Raw genomic sequence first — 7,933 nt, 5'->3', positions numbered from 1 at the left:
AATAGCAGTAGGGACATAAAATAGAAGACTGTTATAATATTTCAGATGAGAAATAATGAATAGTTTCAGTATTATAGCAGTTGGAAAAATCTACATATACTATTGAATTTATCTGTACTAACCCCGAAATTTTTAATATAAAAAGGGAGAAATCTGCCAAGAAGGCTTTCTGACAGCCTTTTTTATTGGTTTCCCTGCCTCATTTCTTCCCGGTCTAATACATACTATATTCAATTGTCTCTTATCTATATACTTACTAAAATAGATCTTTGTCAACCTTTACTCATTAACTTCCAGTGACTTCTTATTACCTCTAGGATCAAATGCAAAACCTTCTGGTATCGCTTAAAGCATTTGACAACAAAATCTATGCCAAACTTCCAGGTATCCTTATACCAAGTTATCCACTATATATGCGATGACAATGACACTTACGTGGCTGTTTATCACAATTTTCTCCATATTCTTCATATTTCTACTGGAAAATGGGTTTCATTATAGTTATTAAGTAACTTTTCTTGGGGACTTCATTGAAAAAGTCTGTGAAATCAATGCAAATGAAAGTCTGCTATAGTGGAAACAATAACTTAAATATCCTACCTTTTTCAAACCCTGCCAGGTTAAGCTATATTTTTCTTCTTTCTTTTTAAAATTTTTATTGTTTAGTTACTTCAATCCTGTCTGACACTTTGTGACTCCATTTGGGGTTTCCTTGGCAAAGATACTAGAGTGGTTTGTCACTTCTTTCTCCAGTTTATTTTACAGGTAAGAAACTGTGGCAAACAAGGTTATTTCACATGTATTACTCTTGTTTGATACTATCAATGAGAATTTGATCCTTGTATATCTAATGTATTAAATCCTTGATACAAGAGTATACTGATTTGTCAAATCCAAAGGGTGACACTTGCCATTGTAATATAAATGTAAGGCAGGATTACAAATTCTCCTCTTGTCTTTAAGACACTGGGAAGTAGAGCATGCTATAATGTGAAACAAAGGCCATTAACGTGACAAGGAGGTGTTTTCATTGTCATTAAGTTTGGTTTTTTTTTTTTTTTTGGATTAATACTGTTCAGTGAAATCACATTATTGCTGTAACAGTTGGCTGTCTAATAATCTGGGATATTTCATCAGTAGTACTATAAGAACATGTGCTTTGTAGAGTCTTTTGGAAAAGAATAGCTGAATGTAGTTCATTTAAGATTCACTATAATTGTTCTCATTTTCCTTTTCCATATTGTATTTCTGCAAGGGTAGCAATTAACACTAAGCACCATCTCCTTATCAGGCTATGCCACTCTGTCTTGGGAAGGTTTCTGATTAGTCCCCAAAGTAAGTTTCTTTTTCTGAAAGATATCATGATTATTACTGAAAGGAAGAAGGGAGGTGAATGAGTTTGGCAGAAAATTCTCCACTGCTGAATGAAAATAAAGCATATTAATTCAGTGACATGTCAAAGTCTGTTAAGCATTAGCTATCAAAGACCCCAATACTACTCTTTCTAGTTTGAAATAGTTCTAGAATTAATATTAAGATTTTTTTTAATGGCAAGGGACATACCCAACTCCTTTATAAATGTTTTGTTTTGTTTTGTTTTCAGGGAGGGGGTGTTGTGTGGATCAATGGAGATAGTACTTATATCAAAGGCAATGTTTTACATTTTTTAACTTTGTTCTCAGAGTGAGATCCTGACTAATTCAATCTATCTGGCACATATTTATTTATGTATAGACATTAATCTAAAATACTAATGAATAATGTGAAAGAAAATGCAACCATAAAGTCATACAATTCATGTGCAAATATGAGCCCAATTATCAAACAATGATTTTTTAAATTACAAATTGCACATTTTCTTCATTAAATATTTTCTTTTGAAAAGTTAGGAAAGAATATACTCTGAAATGACCAGAAATTTTTGCATTGCAAAACTTTGAAAACAGCAAGAAAATCTCATTCATAGATGGCACCCACTCCCACCACCCACATACTCATTTAATTGGCAACTGAGTGAAAAAGTCAGTAGTTTGAGATTTAGTCAACAGGGTGCAAGTTTCAACCTGAAGTTTAAGAAATTACTAATAGCTGCTGCAAGGAAGGGTGAACATGAAGTCCTTTGCACATTTGGATGTGTCAAAAAAAAAAATCAGTGTCAGAGGCTTGTGAGGGAAAAATGAGTAGAATTAACTTTGGAAAAAATTCTGGAACCCAATACTCCACTGTACTTAAGGACATAGTTTCTTTCCTGGAAAACTGTAATGGTTTCAGGGAAACTAATAAGGAAGTGGAACAATTACTCATTCAAATAAATTCTCCCCTCAATTTATTATTCTGCAGTAGTTCAGATTTAAAAGATGAATACATGCTGTTCTTATACTGTTAGAAGGCAAAGTATACCTTAAAATGAAGGGGAAAATTTTTAGAATACCAAGCTATACCAAGGTATAATGTACTCCCAATTAAAAATGATATCTCCCAGTTGTGCCATCTTTATAAAATAAGTCCAAGTTGGCCCAAAGCATGTCCTTAATGAGTCAGGATACAAATACTATCCAAAGTCATGTCCAATTAATAAGGGAAAATTTCTAGAAAAGGAGGAATATTCCATAAGGTGATAAACCTAGGTACTTACTGAAATATATGATTTTGTGCTTACAGTATTAGTAAATTGGCATCATGAGAACCTGCTTTAGGAACAAAAATACAAGAAAATAGAGGAGTAATTGTGCATATTTCTGTACTTAAATATGATTTTCTATCTCTCTCCACCAATCTTCATTATCATTTGTAACTAATAACATTTGTAGCTATTATTTTGATGTTCTGTCATTTTAGCTTTGTCCAACTCTTTATGACCCTATTTGGGGATTTCCTGGCAAAGTTACTGGAGTAGTTTCTCATTTCCATCTCTAGCCCATTGAATAGATGAGGAAACTGAGGCAAAAAGTATTAAGTGACTTGCCCAGGATCACAAAGCTAGTAAGTATTTGATAATTGTTTTGAATTCAATTCTTCTTGACTCTAGGCCTAGTTCTCTATTTCTCCACCTAACTGCCCAAAATGTATCTAATATCTCTCAAATAAAAAATAGTAAAGAAATATAATAATAACAATAATAATAATGACAATAACCACAACTACTAACACAGGTACAATCTATGCAATGCTTTAAGGTTTGAAAATTGTTTTATAAATATTATCTTTTAATCCTCACAACAGGGGATGGAGCCGAGATGGAATAGGAAAGGCAATGAATTGCTTGAACTCTCCCCCAAACCCCTTGAAATACCTTTAAATAATGCTTCAATTTCTGAAGCAACAGAACCCACAAAAAGACAGGGTGAAATAATTTTCCACCCAAAGTCAAGGTATGTTGTATCCATGTGAGAGTGGAGTACAGTCTAGCATAGGCCGCAGAAGCACAGAACAGTCCCCAGCACAAAAGGAACAGGCTTTGGGAACCACTGAATCATCAGCAGCAGCAGCAGCAGCAGCAACTGCTTCTGGAACTCTCAGCCCACAGATGGTAAGGGGGGATGGGGTTTGAACAAATGATCAGATTACAAAGGCCTCTTTATTGGCACTAAGGAAAAGACTATGGCTTTACTTATACTCAGCTCCAGTTTGCATTACTGGGTGGTAGTTCCAGGACAGGAGAATTACCACATCAGAGCTTGTGGTTACAGAGGAGCCCTCTTCATATTCATAGGGCAGAAAAGAAGGCTTGTGCTTGCTTACAGATCAGAGCACAAGTCAGGAGAATAATAAACACACCTCTTCTTAGCTCATGCCATCCTGAAAGAACTGAAAATTAGCAGGTCCCTAGAAGTATCTCCAAAAACAGCTACACAAAAACCCTGAAGTTTAGAAAAGTGCACTTCCTACTTTGGAAGCAGAGGCCTACTTTAACAAACAGTTAAAAGCAAAGAAGTAGGCTGGGAAAAAGAACAAACAAAAGAAAAAATCTTACTGTAGAAAGTTACTATAGTGACAAGGAAGATCAAACCATCTATTCAAAAGAAGATAACAAAGTTAAAGCTCCTACATTCAAAGCCTCCAATAAAAATATGAAAAGGTCTCAAGCCAAAGAGGGGCTCAAAAAGGACTTTGAAAATAAAGCAAGAAAGGTAGAGGAGAAATGGGAACAGAAATGAGAGTGATGCAAGACAATCATGGAAAAAGAACCAATAACTTAGCAAAGAGTGGACAAAGAAAATACTGAAGAAAATAACACCTGAAGAAAACAAACAAACAAACAAAAAAACCAGACTATGCCAAATTGTAAAAAAGGTACAAAAAGCTAATGAGGAGAAGAATGTCTTGAAAATAATTTGCCAAATGGAAAAGAGGTACAAAAGCTCACTGAAGAAAATAATTCCATAAATAATAGAATTGAGCAAATGGAAGCCAGTGACTTTATGATAAATCAATGCAACAACAACAACAATGAAACCAAACTAGAAGAAATAAAAAGAAAATAGAAGACAATGTGAAATATCTCAATGGAAAAATAATTAATCTGGAAAATAGATCCACTGGGGGCAGCTAGGTGGCACAGTGGACAAAGTACCGGCCCTGGATTCAGGAGGACCTGAGTTCAAATCCAGCCTTAGACACTTGACACTTACTAGCTGTTTGACCCTGGGCAAGTCACTTAACCATCATTGCCCTGCAAAAAAAAAAAAGAAAGAAAAGAAAAGAAAAGAAAAAAGAAAGAAAATAGATCCATTAAACAAAATTTTTAAATGATGGGACTACCTGAAAGATATGACTTTAAAAATAAAAAAGCCTAAATATGTTCTTTCAAGTCATTATCAAGGAAAAATGCTATGATATTCTAGAAACACAGGTTAAAATAGCAATTGAATGGATCCACCAATCACTTCCTGAAAGACATCTCTACAGAGAAAGAGATAGAGGATAGAAATATAGATGCATCTTTATTTTTCTTGAGGGTTTTTTAAATTTGTTTTCTTTTACAACATGAGTAATATGGAAATGTTTTGCATCACTATATATGTATAACCTCTATAGAATTGCTTGCCATCTTAAAGGTCTAGAGGAGGGATGAAAGAAGAGAATTTGGAACTCAGTTTTAAAAATAGATTTTAATTATTTTTACATTTAATTGGGGAAATATAAAAAGCTTTAAAAATTGTCAAACCAAAAAAAAATTCCTCACAATAACCTTGGGCAGTAGATAATATAATAATCTGCATATTTTATATGTAACCATAATATATGTAAATGCCTATACATATACATAAGTATATAGATATATAGACACATATATATTTATATAGCTAAACAGTCTGATACATTTTGATTGGTTCTAAGTCACAAAGCTAGAAATAGTCTGAAAAAAATACACGAATGTGTATCTTCTTGATTTCAGGTTTGTCTCATCAATTCTTAATTTTTTAGAAATGGAAGGACATGAAGTTCAGAGAAAACTGCCCACAGTGGTAGAAAATATAAAGTTCAAGCTGAGGCAGGAGAAAGAGAGAAAGAGAGAGATCCCAGCATCTATTAATGCCATTTAAAGAAATTATAATAAGAAGTCTAATATTGCTTATGAAAAAAGTTGGGTGATTTTATTTTTATTTTTGATGGACCTCTTGGTTCTAGAAATAATTCATGGAAATGTTTTATATTATATATTTCTATAGGTCTGTATAAGTTACTATTACCAATTACTCCTTACAATTACTCTTACAATTACTCCTTAAAATAATGTATCATGCTTTTGTTTTAATATGTAATTGGTATTCAAAATTAATTTAGATATTTATTTGATTTTTGAACTAAAGTTCAGTTTTGGGGAATAAAAGAATCTGAAATTACTTTATCAATATACTTTTTTGCATGAAATTCAGTAGGATAAAGTTGATTCCCCTTAAGCCATTTTCTTTACAGTATTTCACTATATTGCACAGATTCTGTATGATAGCATAAAAAGTCAGAAAAACAAACCATAATTTTTTCTCCAACATTTAATTATAAGTATATCCAAAAGTTGCTTGGAATGCCCATTTTATTCTTGAAATATTGTAAGTAATTTCAGAGAAGAGAGTGATTTTTTTTCTAAAGCTATTTATCATCCCTAACTTCTTCATACTTCTACAAAATTTTGCATTAAATAATAGCATACAAATTAAAGTATATAGAAATCCAATTTGTAGTATGTTTCTGGTTTTACAGATGAAAAGAAATTAATGAATTAAAATGCGTGCATGGGCTGTCCCAGTGGAAGGCCATCTCACCTGCATCTTTGTGCATGGTCTGCCCAGTCTGAGGGAAGGAACAGAAGAAAATGGCAGCCTCCCCTGTATGCTGGGTGGGTGACAGAATGACTCTGGCCCTTTTCCACTCCCGAGGCTCAACTTCTCTATTAAAGCTGCCCACAACTTGTATTGCAGCTACCTTTGTTCAGACTCTTCAGAACATTCCAGCAACACAAGTTACCATTATGGACAGTGGGCTCCCAGGACTGCTTCTCAGGACTTCAGCCATCCTACTTGTACAATGAGAGTCTGGATAGATGTTGGCAGCCACTATGAAAATGGAACCAACAACGGCACTGGCTATTTTGTGGAATGCTTGGCATTCAAGGGTAAAAAGAAGCATCCAGGGAAAGCACTGGAAGAACAAATAGAGAAGATGGGTGCCCTTCTAAATACTTACAGCAGTTGGGAACATTCCACATACTATATCAAAGCACTGAGTATGGACCTTTGTGAAGCTATTGAAATCTTGGGTGACATTATGCAGAACTGCACCTTGGAGGACTTGCAGATTTAGAAGGAGGGAAATGTGATTCTCCAAGAAATGCAGAAAAATGACAGCTCTTTGAAGGATGTGGTATTTGACTGTCTTCATGCCACTGCTTACCAAGGCACTCCTCTTGCCCGGACTGTGGAAGGACCTATTCACAATGCCAGGAAACTGTCCAGGCAGGATTTGGCTGAATTTATTGACATTTTCTACAAGGCCCCTCAAGTGGTGCTGGCTGCTACAGGAGGTATGGGGCAAAAGCAGCTAGTGGACTTTGCTCAGCAGAATTTCAGCCGTGTCCCCATGACATACATTGAGAATGCTGTGCCTCTCCCTTCACCCTGCTGCTTCACAAGCAGTGAGATTCACACCCTGGATGATGGTTTGCCCCTGGCTCAGGTGACTCTTGCAGTTGAGAGTCCAAGGTGGGCCAACCCTGCTAAAATTGCACTCTCACTAGCTAATTCAATCATTTGTCACTATGATTGTAACTATGGAGGTGGCGTGCACCAGTCAAGTCCACTGGCATCTGTTTCTTTGGCGAACAAGCTCTGCCGGAGTTTCCAGACCTTCAACATCTACTACTCAGACACTGGTCTTTTTGGCATCGACTTTGTCACTGAGAAAATGGATTTGTCTGTGTACCAGTGCCACTGAAAGTGAGGTGATTAGGGGCAAAAACATCCTGAGAAATGCTTTGGTGTCTCATCTGAATGGTACCACTCCCATGCATGAAGACACTGGCCAAAGCCTTCTGATTTATGGCTGCTGCATCCTTCTGTCTGAATGGGAGAGCTGGATTTCGGAGATTGATGCCATTGTTATATAGGAAGTTGATTCCAAATACTTGTAATGACCAGTGCCCCACAGTGGCTGTAATGTGTCCCATTAAACAGCTCGCTGACTACAACTGGATCTAAAGTAACATGTTCTGGCTGTGATTTTAGGAGCCACACCCAGTCAAGGGTGGGAGATCCAGGTCCCTGGAGGTGCTCTGTTCAGGAAGACTCACTACAAACATTTCTATCTGGTAACAGCCATCTAGCTTCTTGGGTGAGCAGTATTGCCTCAGATCATGTTTAAATAAAAGTAATTTGAGTTGGAAAAAAATGAAAACAAATGAATGTATGGGTATTTTAAGTCTATTTTTTGTAGG

General features: G+C 35.6%; 1 pseudogene; it reads left to right on the top strand.

The window, feature by feature from the left end:
- The first annotated feature begins 6,316 nt into the window (after positions 1–6,316).
- Positions 6,317–7,718, top strand: LOC122745643 (annotated as a pseudogene).
- Positions 7,719–7,933: the final 215 nt, after the last annotated feature.

This window comes from Dromiciops gliroides, chromosome 3, assembly GCF_019393635.1.
Source record: "Dromiciops gliroides isolate mDroGli1 chromosome 3, mDroGli1.pri, whole genome shotgun sequence".
Taxonomy (NCBI): Eukaryota; Metazoa; Chordata; class Mammalia; order Microbiotheria; family Microbiotheriidae; genus Dromiciops; species Dromiciops gliroides.
Note: the sequence above shows the minus strand (reverse complement) of the source record. Positions and strands in the feature narration are given on the sequence as shown.